This window comes from Poecilia latipinna, unplaced genomic scaffold (assembly GCF_001443285.1).
Source record: "Poecilia latipinna isolate Pla-1442-1.1 unplaced genomic scaffold, P_latipinna-1.0 Scaffold546, whole genome shotgun sequence".
Taxonomy (NCBI): domain Eukaryota; kingdom Metazoa; phylum Chordata; class Actinopteri; order Cyprinodontiformes; family Poeciliidae; genus Poecilia; species Poecilia latipinna.
This window is the reverse complement of record NW_015113162.1, coordinates 154,231-169,361: the sequence shown is the minus strand read 5'-3', so window position 1 is coordinate 169,361 and position 15,131 is coordinate 154,231. Positions and strand designations below refer to the sequence as shown.

General features: G+C 40.4%; 1 long non-coding RNA gene across 1 annotated transcript in view; it reads left to right on the top strand.

Moving 5' to 3' along the window:
- The window catches only part of LOC106952912 (uncharacterized), a 94,946-nt gene extending 81,984 nt beyond the window's left edge, over positions 1-12,962 (top strand). The window contains exons 2-4 of the long non-coding RNA XR_001426069.1: positions 12,293-12,308; positions 12,388-12,597; positions 12,747-12,962. This is a non-coding gene — a long non-coding RNA (uncharacterized LOC106952912). The remainder of the gene's footprint in view (positions 1-12,292; positions 12,309-12,387; positions 12,598-12,746) is intronic.
- Positions 12,963-15,131: the final 2,169 nt, after the last annotated feature.

Here is a 15,131-nt window from a genome sequence, read left to right as displayed (position 1 = left end):
TTTTTTTTTCTTTTTAACCTGTCAGTTAGTCAAAACTCAAACATTAAAAAAAAAAAAAAAAAAAAAAAAAAAAAAAAAAAATATATATATATATATATATATATATATATATATATATATTAGGGGCATTACGCTCTGCAGAGGATCTGCAGAAGGAGTGTGTGCGCCTCTGCAGATGGCACACACACTCCTTCCGCCGTCTACCCAACTCCAGCCGGACTTCCAACACTAAGTCATAGTCCCAGTGGATCCAAACTGTTCCTCATGTTTATTATGTTAAAATCACATTTATTTTTTTGTTAGACGTTTATATTGTTTTCACGCTAAAAGCTGAAAATGCTGCAATAACTCCAAAATGATTTGTTCTAGTTTCTCTCCAGCGCTTGCTCCGGTTGTTCATCCCATGACCTTTATCACCGAGTAGTCGCCTGCTTCAGACAGGGAGATAAATGAGTCTGTGTCCTCAAAGTTTGCCGACACACCGTGGTTTTTTTTTTTTTTTTTTTCGCAGCCGTCCAATCCACTTTGCCTTCTTTTGCTTTTCCTCGAGCGCGTGATCAGATCTGTGTCTGTTCCTAAAATATTCTCTTCTCCTTCCCCACACCCCAAACATGTTTATTTCATAAAAGAAACACAATAACAGAATCACCAGATGGAAGGTTGATATGAGATGGCAGCAACAGTGCAAGAATGTGCTGATGCTGTCGAGCCCATTTTTTTGTTCCTCTGTAGTTTCGTCCAGTTTTGCCAAACTTCACGGTCATAACTGTCCCGACAAAAAGGAAACGGCCTTAACGGTGAAAGGCGTACAAGTCAAACGACAAACAGTTGGGAATTCATAACTGGATGTAAAACCTGGATTGAAATTCTGGTAAACGTTGTAAGCTCCATTGCAGACGCTGACTTATCTGGTGATTTTTATCTTTCACTACTGTAACAAGAAAAACAAACAAAAAAACAACTTATTTTTTACCTTTTTAGAAAGATTCTTATTCATTAACTTAATTGATCTACTTTGCATTAAAATGTGTTTAACGAGCACCGGTCAAATGTTTTGGGGGTTTTCGATCTTTAATTTTGAATCATGACCCTCCAGGAATGACTTTTATATGACTCTTCTTAAAACTGCAGCGGCCTTGTTGCGTGCTGAAGAAGTCCTGGTGCAATCTGGTTTCTACTATCATTTTAAAACCAACATAATGACAAATTGACACTGTAAGCTGTCTTCAACATGTCATCTCAGCAATTGGGATTTGTAGGCGTTACATTAAACCAAAATCTTTAAAGGTCAGCCGCAATTTTCAAATCTTGCATGTTTTGTGACGAAGGTTGAATCGACACCTAAAGACAAATTGATTCCTTTGAAATACCGCTTTACACCTTTTGCACTTCCTCTGATTCAAAGCTGACTTTGAATCTATTGCTCACTGACAACTTCATCAGCAATGCAGCTGCATATCTTTTCCACTTTTCTTGTTTTTCATCTGCGGTTCAGAAATATTTGATGGAGTTTAATAGAGTCATGAATAGTGTACTGTGTTGATGCCTTGCATGTACCAATATGTGTTGGAAATGATCATCTATAATCAGGGTACAGATAGCCCAACTTAAAACTTTAAGACAAATTCTGAAAAGAGGAGCAGTATTGTGGTTTTCATTATGAAATTAGCATTTATTCTTTTTTTGTTGTTGTTGTTTTACATTTCAGCTGGGAATAATGCTTCGTTTTAGCTTTTGTTTCCTGAAGATAATTGTCATGCGATGACAAAAATATTGAAAATATAATGAACACACATGACTTTGCAACAAAAAGGAAAAAAAAAAAATTCTTTGTGAAGATTAAGAGCAAAAGGTCAATATTTATTGAAGGGGGGAAAAAGCCCTTTACTACATAACAATTTGAAAACATTTTTTTATAGGTCACAGAAACAATAATAATAATAATAATAAAAAAACCACATAGGACACCAGAAAACAACAGTCTTCAAGGACAAGGTGATATTAGCCCTTAAATGAAATGTGTATAAAGGACATTGGCCACAGGGCACATTTCTTCCGCTCTATTAGACTACTTTATGTCCAAATTCAGTTGGGGACATTACAGGTCACAATGTCACTGTTTTTGTTCACTTATGTTGCAATTGCTCTTGACACGATTCAGCTAAGGTACTTCAGGGAGCCATCAAAGCAATCTCAGCCTCCCCATAAAGGTAGGGGGATTTGGTTTCTCTCGGTGCACCTTCTTAAGTACCCCAGGCCTTGTGGGCACATTATTTTATCCTCACTCCAGTGTCTTTTGGTGCATGATGGAGAGGGGACTTAACACCCACACGGCTCCTTAACAGGCTCATTTTGTGCTCACTTTGAAGGGTTTTGTCTTGCTTTTTCGTGACTGCTGAGACACTTCACCGTGCAAAGTGTTGTACATAATGCAACTAAGCAGAAATAATTTTTGCAGAATATTGGCCGTTTCGAAGCTCATGATCGCAATGTTTTTTGTTTTTTTTTGCAATTACAGTATCTTTGATAAGTGTACAAGAATTATGGCTGTTTTATTTTTTAGTTAGAATTATGAGTGGCCATTTGCAAATCTAAACTTTCCGCAGGTGACATCGTGCGAGTTAGGGGAAGCCTGTCTCAGATATTTTCCTGTCCAGAATATACTCTGCCTTTTGTCCCTGTTGGCTACTGGGATATGCTCCGGCTCCCCAAACGAGATAAAAATTAACTGACCGGGAGTTGTTAACGTTGACTTTTACCAACATCCATTGGTGTTATGGCTACATTACACGAGACTACATCCCTGGGAGAGATATAAAGTTATGGATTGGGTGAGATTAATTGTCATGTCGGATTCTAATTTCTTAACCCACATGCAGAAACACAACAGAGAGCACCAGTTTTATTTGTGTGAGGTTTATTGTAAGCAAAACAGGATGATGGCAGGTGACATGGGGCATGGATCTCCTCTCCCGGCTGATGCCAGAATTCTAAGAACAGGAGGACAGGGATGGTTAGTTCTGGTTCAGTTTGGAATCTTCAAGAAAAACAAAACGGAGTCGGGGAACCTACTTGAGGTTGGAGCGGGTCCGAGCCGGGAGGGGAAGGAGCGTCTGGGGAGTCCGGGTTTGATGGTGGAAGGTGGATGGCAGAAGAGGCGGCGTTGGAGTGCGGACGGGCAGACAGGGTTTCCACAGCACAGCAGTCTCGGATCTCTGAGGGAGAGACACAAGGGTTCACTGAGAACTTATCTAGGCTAAATCTCAAAGCAGAGGTGAGAACTCTGGGGCTGGTAGTACCAAACATTGGTGACACTCTGGCAGTGAAGAAGCGATGACTCCCTCCTCTTATAGGAGCTGACGAGATTGGCACCAGGTGTGTTGGGACCAGAGCTGAAGGCCAACCCTCCAGGCAAAACCTCCGGACGCCCTCTGGTGGACAAAAGATGAGCAACCCCACCATCNCAAAAACCCTGGATCCCCACATTAATCAACAATGAACTTTGCTTTATGCACTTTTTGATCCGTTTTTATGCAGGCGCTATTGCAGGTTACCACCTACATCAATCGTAGTGACTGTGATTAAACTGAAATGAAGTTCAGTTTTCTTACCCTGATTTTTCTGACATTTACTTCTCTTGGAGACGTAACCCATGATTAAAAGGATGTCATACAAAGTTATTTGTCAGGAGATGGAAACAAAAGTTCCATAGCGCTATAGGTGAAAACAGTCATCTGTAATTGGAAGAAGAAAAAAGAAAAATGGAAAGACGAGACGGAAACTGGTCAGCGAGACTACAGAGAGCCTGACGGCAACTCTGAAGGAGCTGAAGGAATTTCTCTCATGCGCTCTTCATATATGCCATTCTTTGTACATCCAGACAGAAAAGTATGGTTGAAAACAGAATTTTTTTCTTCTAAAGAAAGAATTCAGTCCAGCCTAAAATATTTTAAAACCCTATAGGTTATGGTCCGATGAAGCCAAAGAGCTGGTTTACACCAAAGCAGAAATGAACATCATCACATAGTTTGGTGTTTAACTTTAGCCACATAGCTCTGAGTAACCTCAAGGTGCCAGCCAGAAAGCTTGGTGAGTCCAGTAACGGAATAATCTAACAATTAGAGAGTTGGAATGGGCTAGTCAAAGTTTCGCATCTTGTTTCTCTTGCTCACACAGAATGTAAGTTTTTTTTTTTGGATTGCTGTCTTGAGAAGATGAAAAAAATTCTCACGTTTATAATCTTTAGTAAAGGATACTTTTTATTGTTTTTATTTTTATTTTATTTTTTTGCAATATAAAATCATAGAAAAAGAGAGAAAAGTCTGCATGTTATGTGGAACTTTACCAGATTGCAGAATTATTCATAAGATGCACCGGTAGCAAATGTATGCTGAGTAAACTGAGGTGGTTAAAAATAACAGGTGGTTTTCCAGTTTCGGTTCCTGTGAATTGGGGGGGAAAACATAAATTAATGGGAGTTCTCCCTTTCAAGTAGATCAAACATGAACCACCTGCAGTGAAGTCCATCTATAAATTACAGGCTTCTCACAGTTATTTTTTGCACCCTAAAGATCAGATGCCATAAATATAACATCTTTAAGATTTGATGGGGGTATTTATACGTTTGTGACGTTTCATAAAACTGTTGGAAATGCTGTTTTATCTGATCCAAACAAACATAAAGCTGCTCCCAGCCTCACTCTATTGACCCAAATGTTTGAGGCCCAGTGAATTCCCAGGGTAAATAACCGAGTTGATTCCACTGTATAACTTTAACCCAATAGGTAAACACATAGCACATGTAGACTTCAATTAGACAGGCAGATTTAGTTTTTATACAACTTATTTGTGCTCACACGTCATCTCGCCTATATCTGAACTCTCCGACAGCCTAAATCGCAGATGTGCGCGCTGGAAGCCAAAGGGAAGGACTGTTGCTTGAGGGCACACGTTTTCTTGCACAACCGTTTTGTAATTTTCTCTCCAGCCTCATAAAACTCAAATGTTTCTACCCCTTTGGTACGTCATCTCATCTTCTTTGATCCAGGAACTGAACATAATTAATAACCGGATGAGGCAAAAGTGAAAAGCAACGGAACTGATGGCATTCGGTTTATTGAGAGAAGATGAGCCTGGTTTCAACCAATTGTATGGAGAAAAAAAAAAGGGAGTGATCAATGCTCTGATTGTGAAGTGTTTATCAGGAAGACAGCCTGGGAGAAGGATCCGCCTCTCTGGAGGCTGTTGTCTTGCAAATAGTTGCTTGGTATGCCTGAGCTGAAGGTAAAAGTCTAAGCAGTTTCTGTCCAGAATGTCTGGAGACTTTCCCTTGACCTATACAAGTCCTGGAGGAAGGGAAGGTCATCATTGACCATTAGGAGTTTCACATACTGGTTCGCTGAGATGCAGTCAGTTGTGAGCTGGGAGAAGAGGAGCGGGTTATTGGAGATGTTGGATGAAAAGACGCTTACTCCCGCTCACCCATACTCGCACACAGAGATGAAAAAGAAATAGATGTGCAATCGTTTCCTCCAATTTTTTCTAAGTATCTCAAGTTTATTAAAAAAATGTTGAAAGTTTTTTGCAAATTTTTGAACCTAAAAATTTTCAAACACATCAACAGCTACAAAAAATAGATATTGATACTCTTCTATTGTTTTTTGTGCAATTATCGTCTTGAATTTTCAAAATGTTTCAAGTTTATAAAAATTTGTACATTTTCATCATACATACATATGTATATAGACTTGTTTTTTTTTTCATGGATTATCATATTACAAATGATAATCTAATGACAAAAATAACTCCAAAACACATTGATTCTAGTACGTGTATTTTTTTCCCCACTTAAGAAAGAGTGTCTAATCCTGTCACTGATGCACCTAAGAGTTAATGTCACCTGACAATGGAGAGCAGAACATAAGCAATAGCAATAATTAGAATCTGGTGCTTTCATATGCTCCTCATCCAAGGACCAGTGGTATTTTTATTTTTTTTTCCCACGTTACGCTAAAACTATTCCAAACACTAAAGAAAAAGAAAAACGAAAAAAAAAAAAAAAACTACATTGGACTTAACTGAGAAAACAGACCAGGAGCCAATATCAAGACAACTTCAGATCAAGACCGAATAATTCAGCCTTGGCTCAGACCGAGTCCAGCTGCTCGGCTGCCTGCGCTGGAGGGGTTTGGCTTTTCACGCAACTGGCATTTTCATAAACAACTACAAACTACTGTCGGACGGGATGTTGGAACATTTTTCGCTCCATTCAAAACTCTCACCGTCCTCCTTTTAAAAGCCAAACTGAGCGCGCTCAACGGGCGAACCTAACCCGAATGCTGCGCGAACGTTCAGACCAGAAACCCTGAGAATTATGTGGCAAGTGCTGTGCATCAATCACATTGATTTTTATTTTTATTTTTTTTTTCCCGGAGCTCGTCATTCTATATAAAATCCTTAGTATAACAATGCTGTCAGTGGGTTTTGGTGCGAGGAGCCTGTGTCAGTTCATTTAGACGCTCCCTCTGAGTCCTGCCAGCTATCGTTGCTCATAACCGCCATGTCAGTCAAAGGGAAAAAAACCCCAAAACAAAACAAGGGCAACAACACGGCATCATGCCCTTCGGAGGTGCTAATATAATGAAAGCAAGACGCAACGGCAGCTTGAGAGGGGGGCATTAAAAGCTGTTTCTATGAATACCAGACGTGTGACTCGTGCTCTATTGGAAGCAAACTACTTTTGACACTCATGGCTGTCAGTTTGCTTTCATGGTTTACCTATAGACACCGGCGCAACCTTGCTGTCAGGCATTGCTCGCCCCTGGTACCTTCAGCTGTCAGGTGCTGTTTCAGAGTGAGCATGTGGGATTTGAGTTTTGATAACGGACTCTCGAACATCAGCCGGCGTCTATCGACACAGGACAACCGGAAGCCGCTCAGAATAACAATGGCAAGAAAGTGAGCCTCTTGAAACTGAAAGCAACGCGCTTAAATCTGGGACAGCTTGAGGAGGGGGGAAAAAAAAAAAAAATGTGCATGTTGTCACGTGGACTGGTTGGGTTTTGTGTCATTTTGTTCAGTTCCAGTTAGTTTTGTAGTAGTAGAACGATATCATAACTTGTTGTTGGAGTTCTGGGCATTTATTTTTTTTTATAAATCTCCTTTTCTCCATTTTCACCACCTTTTTTACACTTGCATCCATGCTTTTATCTACACCCCTTGGCTTTCGGGGCCTTTTGCTCTGTGGTGGTACATTGAACAAAGTATTTTACTTTTTAACCTTTTATCAGTGTACAACCACAATGTTCAATGTATTTTCTCGACTTTATATGTGACTGACCAACACAAAGTGGTGCATTTTCCTTTTTAAGGGACAGTATAATGTATTTTTCCAGCTATTTCATAGCACAGTCAAAGAACTATGTTACTTTCAGTTGTCACAAGACTGCTGGATATATCAAATGTGACTTAAAATAAATTTGACATTGTAATTTAACTCCTTGAAATTGGGCCTCTGTCTCTTTAAGAAGATTCTGCTCTTTTATTGAGGAAAGTCATCACAAAGCACTGTTAATCAAGGTACGGGTCACACACTAGTTTATCAGCTTCTTCAACTATGTTTTAATTCTTATCTTTTTTTCTATGTACATCCTCTCAGTTCTGTTATCGATTCTTTTGAACCACAACATCCCATCGTATATGCAGACACCGGTCTTGCTTCTTTTAAAGTCAGAGTCTTGTTGCAAACTGCTAACAATGAAAGACTGGAATCCATCCATCAAAATGGATATACTTAGGACATAAAGATGCAGGAAATCAAGAAGAAGTGTTCATCTCCACATTTATCACGCAAGAGTGCCGTCCGCCTCGCTCCGCTGACTTTAGCTCTGCGTCTTTCATCCTTTATCTTATTGACAACAGTATAAGTACACGAGTGCATTTCAGCTGCAGATTCCACCGCACTTTCGCTGGTGTCAACACTGGCCACACCAACCCAAAAGGGAGTTGGTTTTGGAAGGCCGGATTAACTTTTGCTTCATATGAAAAATCTTCCCTTTTCAGTTTCAAGTTTAAATCAGGTTACGAATTTGGTGACGAGTGCATAATGAGTGAAACACTTTTTTTTTTTCTTTTTTTTTTATCCGGCAGTACGGCCAAAGACTGAAACACAGTCAATTACACCTAAATCACAACAGACATTTTCATTTAAAATCAAAGGGCTTAATGACGTTTGCCTTCCATTTAAATCTTCTTCTTTAGCACACATCACGAATGCTTTAAAAGGAGGGACAGAGACTTTCTAAAACACATAAGCGAGATCTAATTCACGTGAAGAGAAAGTTTTAAACACTGCAAACAGCAGTGAACAAATAGGACGGATGGAAAGACGAGGATTTAAGGCTCATTGCCGGATGACTTAAAAATATTGATTCTGAAGCTTTTCCATCTCGACTTACTGACTTTTCCCTGAGGAATAACCCTTGGATGCACCGGTTACACAAGCAAGGTAATAAATACCATGTTGAAGTTACTTGCCAGAATATGACTGACGACCCACAAGCATCAGAGGATGTTGATGTGCTGAGGCTTTCCTTCGTTAGGGTTAAGAGAGGATTAGCAACTAAATAACAGAACTGAAAAAAGGCGTTTTACAGAGGGCAAGCTACATGTAACATAAGTTTAACTGATTTTAAATTCTAGTCAGAATGTTCAAGAAGAGACATTTGTAGAGTTTGAGTCCCAGTCTGATACGTTAAAGTCGATTCCACATTTATGCTCAAAAACGCAAGATGTTTTCATGCAGAGCATGAAATTACAGCTTATGTCCTTTTTGCTCCTTTGATTAAAAAAAAAAAAAAAGCACAAAAGTTCCACTCTTCCAGTTTCTCCTAAGTATGATGATTTTCTCCCTCGCACATATCTTCCCATGTACCACAGCCCAATTAGGCTTGTTCAGAGGAGCGCAAGCCCTGAGCAGCGCGATGGCTCCGAATGCCCAAGGTGTGTTATTATCTTGTATTAGTGCACCACCTGCTTTGCCGTAATGATTAGATAATTGGCTCAGTGCGTGTCTTGAAATAATAAAGAAACGAGACATTTTACTCTGATTAAGGAAAGGAGAGAGAGAGAGAGAAAGAGAGATCTATCTATCTATACAAACCACACTTCCTGGGTTACAGTGTCTGCTAAGGTCCTAAAGAAATCAATGTTCTAGGAAAAGGAAATTATGTTGCAAAGGACTAGGGAAATGACAGGGATGAGAGAGAAAAGAGGAAAAGAGACTTATAGCACCTCATTAGCTTGCAGACTGACAGTCACGGAGATTGTGACATTAAGGAAAAAATACCTGAATGGAAAGGAGGTAGGTGGAACTTCCTTTTACAGCCACTCCTTGTGGTAACTTAACCGACTACCTGACAGGTAGCCACTCTTCTGTTCATCACTTCTGTTTTTCTCTTTCCTGTGTGGGTGCTGTGCCTGAAACCCCTAACCACCCGCTTCCAGCTCAGTACCACTGTTAAAGTGTGGATTGACCAGAGAGAGAGAGAGAAAAAAAGCTAGCAAAAAAAAGCAACCTGGCTCCAATTTACCGAACTGTTTTTGTTCACCACTGGAATATGCATTAGAGATTTTCCACCCATTTGGTGAGAACTGAATCCCCGATCAGGTAAAACGCATTTCTTGTGTCTTCCTCAGATTCAATTTTGAATTATGCTGTTTTTAACACGTTCAAGTGCGCAAATGCTTCAGCCAAAATTTCAGCCTCCACATCTACATTACTACTTTTTTTTTTTTTTTTTTTTTTTTGCTACAGTGCGAGTTGATCCGGTAGACTTTTACAAGGCACCTTCTTGGTTGTGTGTTTGTGGGTGAGGGGAGTCTGCTCTGTCCCAGCCCTCCTCAGCTAAAGTAAGTAGTTGGGTGGGAGGGGACGCTTATCGCTGGAGCAAACACTAAGGGGTGAGATAGCTAATTGTGGATGTTGCTGCGGGGAGTCCCCAGGCAGGAGAGATAACATGTGCGCTCCACCGGGGTCTTATCAATGAGCGATGACCTTGGCTGTCTCCTTTTGCACATGCACTCACACAGGAGATGCATAACGCTGCACAAGCTCCCCGAGCACAGAGAGCAGAGAGAGTGACAGCATATCAAGGTAGCCAAAGAGATAAGTGGGAGTGGGGTTTGCTGGTAAAGGGGGATTGGTTCCATTTTTTTTATTTATTTTTTTTTTTTTAGGAGCAGAGTGGTGGGTAAATTGTCCATTAGCTCTGTTTGAAGATGGGCTCCTGGGCTTTGTGGATCTTCCTCAATGGAGGTAAAAGAATATCTCCTCTGTTAAAGCAGGAGAAAACATTTTTACCAAAAGCCCCTTATGGCATTTTGTTTTTCTCAAGCTAGCCAAAACCGTCGTGGCTGGTTGTCTGCGTTACAACCACAAACTTTTATGAGTTTTATGCGATAAACCAGCGCAAAGCAAATCAAAGAGGCAAAAAGGAGATGATGCAAAGTCTTAAAATCGCTTGGCTAAAAGCAATCTGAGAAGTGTGGTGCACAATTGTAATCAACCCCGTTGACGAAGATGCTCATAAATAAAACCCACTTCGACTACCTGCCTAATTACTAAAAAGACCTGTGTGTTATTCATTTCAATATGCACTTAAAGATGTGGAGACATTTACAGCAGTGGTAGCTTATAGTATATAATAAACAATATGCAAAATTGATGTTAAAAACCATTTTCCATCCAATGTAACTAAGCACAAATTTCTGATTCGCTACAGTGAAACATAACAACTAGCAGTGTATTATTCTCCTTCCACCTCACAGTTAGGCAGAGTTGCGATGTCTGTCCGATCACAACATTCCAGCTGAAGTTTGTGATGCTAACATGGCAAAATGTGAACAGGTCCAACAGGTATAAACACATTTGTAGTGAACTGTATGTTTGAAGTGATAAATGAGTGTCAAGAAAAATTCATTGTAAAAGACAAAAAAAAAAAAAAAAGCATGGAGAATCAAGGGCTTCTCAAATCAATACAGCCCACAGTGCAATTTCCTTTCATCTGCATATAGATGACGGTATACGATAATAACCTCCAGTAGAGGCTTTTTACACCATCCGTCCTGTTTCCCTCCATTTTCTCTGTGATTAACAGCGCGGGGCTCTAACTGCATGAGCAAACTCGACAAATGAGAGATACTGTCTGGAAAAACTGTCTGTTGGCTGCCAATAATGTGTGGCATCCATTGAGACGCGATGTTAGCTTTATTGAGTTTAAATCTTGTATGTTGAAACTTTAACGCAGGAAAATGAATATAAATTAACATGGCTGAGTTTTTTTTTTTTTTTTTTTTTTTCTCGTTTAGTTATGCAACACTTTGTGCAGCGGCATTTCATTTCGCTAATGGTCCATGTGGAGATTAAACTTGCGTGCTAATATTGAACGCGATAAATTAGTTTAAACAGTTTGTCTGCTGTGTCACTGTTACGCTTCTCATCAGTAATGTCGCTTATGTTTCTGCCATACAAGCCCTGATTTCCTGTAAGCCGACGTCAACCGTGCACGTTTGCTTCAGGAGGAAGCTCATCAGTATCCAGTATAACCACGATAGTCTTAGATATTCAGACCAGCAACAGTAACGCGTACAAGACATGCACATTTATGGATTCGAGAGAGAATTACATGTTTGGTGGAAGGGTTCCGGGGAAGAGGCTTGGCATACTTTTTTTTTTTTTTTTTTTTTTTCCCACTCATGGTGTTGTTGCAAGTCTGCCGCGGCGCCTCTTCTTCTAACCCAGTTTCTAACAGAGTGTGTTCCACCTTGGAGCGAGCAGAGAGGCACTATTCAAATGGGGATAAAGTAGGCTGACAGTTGCTTTCCCCCTGCAGATATGTCCTGCTTCAAAACCTAAACATCTCCCCCCCCCCCCCCCCCCCCCAGAGAATAAATAAAGAAAAAGAAATCGACGACATGCATAAAAAGAAGAAATACTAGTGTGGTTTCATCCTCCGGAGGATAACAAGAATAATGCCTTCATTTGCTGCAGGGGCTTCCACTCCGCGCCGAACGTAGACGCGGCTTTTATGGCTGTAGTATTTCTGATTGGCATCCTAGGACAGCCATTTGAATTATTTAACAGGGCTCCCGTTCCCTTAGTGGAGCAAGAAAAAGAAATATGTTTGTGTTTGCGTGTTTGTGTTATTGGCTCGCTCCTTATTCTCTCTCTTATTCTCCCCCCCCGCCTCTCTTTCGGCTTCCTCCCGGGCTCGACTCGACTCGACTCGACCAGCACGGCTGGCTAAGAGGTAAAACAAGGCCCTTATAGTTACAGATTAAAAGTAAAGTTAATCAAACGTTGCCACTCCCGATCTTTTATCCCGACAGGTGCAGCAGAGGTGAATCGGTCTTATCCGAAATCCCGGTGCAGGACACAAAGAGGATATTGAAAGAATCCCGACCCTCAGGCTTGTGCCGGCCTGATCCGTGTGGTGCGGAGGGGGGGGGGGAGGAAAAAGGCGAGGAACCGAGAGTGATGAGTTGGTTCCTCTGGTGTATCTGTCTCTCTCCAGAGCATCATGTGGCAAATTGCTCTTGGTTTGTAGCTCCCCCAACCTTATTTAGCATTCTTCGACAGACCTGCTTTCTGACTCTTTGTCTTTCTTTGACATTCCTCACTGTCTGGAAACATCATATCAGGTCATTTGGACCTTTAAGAGTATTATTATTATTATTATTATTTTAAGGTGCAAAGGGTCTGTTAGAATGCGACTTAGGAGAGCCAGAGAGAACTCATTTGACCATGCCGCTGACGCCTTCAAACCAATATCCTCATCTTCGCATTCTGTCTTTATCTCCGCTGATCGCCTCAAGCTTGTCTGACCTTGGAGAGCAGATAAAACAGCAGACAGATAAGGAAGAAGGGGCCAGCGAAGGACCAAACAGAGTAAAATTGCAAAAAAAAAAAAAAAAAAGAGTAGCTTGCAATGAGATACATTTCATTTTCTTTCTAAACTCTGGTCTGCTTGAACAAAACCAATTTACATTGCTAGGGATATCCTCTGGCGAGCTTTATGATAGATGAATAAGAGTGCTCTTCCACTGGGAGGGGAGGAAGTCTGAGATGACCCGCTTTTGCAAATTTGGCCCCAGGGAGACGGAAGAGGAAGTTGGGGAAATGAAAGCTTTTGCAGAAGTGATATAACTGTTCAGCGACTATATAGTGACTTTCAGAGCGTTAAATTAATTAATGTGTCACATTTAGTCTCTTTATTTTGAAACCTGTTTTGCTTAAAATCCTTACTTTGTAATCAGGCACACCTACGAAGTAAAAATATGTAAGTGTAGGGTGTTGAATAATTTTCAAGAGCGGTAGATAGCTTCAGGCTTTCACTTAGAATGACATAATTAATCGTAAATGTGCTTCTGGTGTCTACACACCCATTATCACAAGGTGAGGAAAAAGGCTAAAAACTTATAATTAACACAAATAATGCAAATACAAGTAACAATTTGATCACAGTGTTACATTTCAATGGTATATGAACATATTTTGTTTTAGGTAAATATTGCTCCAGCATTCCTACACATCTGATACTGCAGTTAGTGTTGCTAGAACAAGTTCACTGAACACTTTTGATCCATCTCTTACTTAAATATACGTATATAAAAAAGCAAAGTCAGGCCACAAAAAAAAGCCCACAGTATAATATAAGAGTTTTATGGGTTGTAGCTTTAGCCTTTAGCTAATATCTTTAAGTGCAACCAAAGGTAGTGTAGTCAGGTTTGAAGTGGGAGGAAACAGAGGCCTAAATAAAGTAAGCGTTTGATCACTGGACTACACTCTGTAAAGGGCATCAACTGATCTGGAGATGCTTTCTAAAAATGCATCAGCCTTGGAAAAAAAGAAATGCTTGAACCAAACTAATTAAACTGGAGTAAGGTTAGTAATATTTGGCTTAGTCTACTTTTTCGCATGTGAACTAAAACTTCAATTTTTGACGAGTTACGGTGCGTTCACGCCAAATGTGTGACGCGAGTTAAAAAAAAAAAATCGCGTCTGATGCTTCAAGTTCCACCTTGAGTGCGAACGCTTGACGTTTCGCTCTACGCCTGGCGCGTATGGCTCACATTCAAAAGTCTATGTGGAGTCGCGTTGAGGGCGCGCTAGACGAGTCGACATCTCTCTACCATTGTTTATCGTTCCCGGCCTACACTGTCGGACGCGCTTGGCGCGTCAAACTCTTCGGACCGTGCTGCGCTAGGCTCACGAAACGCGCCGCAACAAGTCCTACGCCCGCCTCCACGTAGACTTTGAATGTAAGCCAGACGCGCGAAATGCGTTTGGTGTGAACGCACCATTAGAACTCAACAAAAAAAAAATCCATTCATTTTACCTAATAATTAATTATCGCTCTAGGGATTAACACAGTGATTCACCAAGCTTCGCTCAACCCCATTTCTAGTATTCAAACTCTCTACATGTGCTCATATGCTACTGCTATGAACCTTTTCTATAGTCTGCTTCTGTTCCTTCTCCCCATCAACTCCTTATCCAACATCCTTTGTCCAATTTAACTACAATCCTCTTTCTACACATGTCCAAACCATCTCAGCCTCTCTCCCTGCACTCTCTTTTTCACCTCCCTTGTGCACTGCACATTACCTCGGCGAGTTGACCCCAGGTACTTAAACTCATCCATATTCTATACCTGTTCCTTGTAGACTCAGTGTTACCCCTGTGTCATTCATTTATTTTGCATTGTGTCTAAGAACTTCTATTCCTCTGTTCTCCAGCACGTCCTCCCACTGTTTCAGGTTGACTTCCACTTGCCCCCTAATTTAGCATGGCTGAAAATCCCATGTTCAAACATCACAGTGCAAATTCCTTGTGTTTTTTTCTTTTTTTTTTTTTTTTTTTTTAAAAAACGCAGAATTCTAAGTAACGGTACGCGATTTTCTGGTAGATTTTATTTTATTTATTTTTTTTTGTGAATTCAATTGCTGAAGTAAATAATATTTTGAAGTGTATTCACTTTACCGAATATTTTTTCGTCTGATTTGCTTTATGTCTTCTAACAAAATCAAACAGGTTAGTGCTCTGAAAACGGTAACCTTGGCTAAACGTTCCT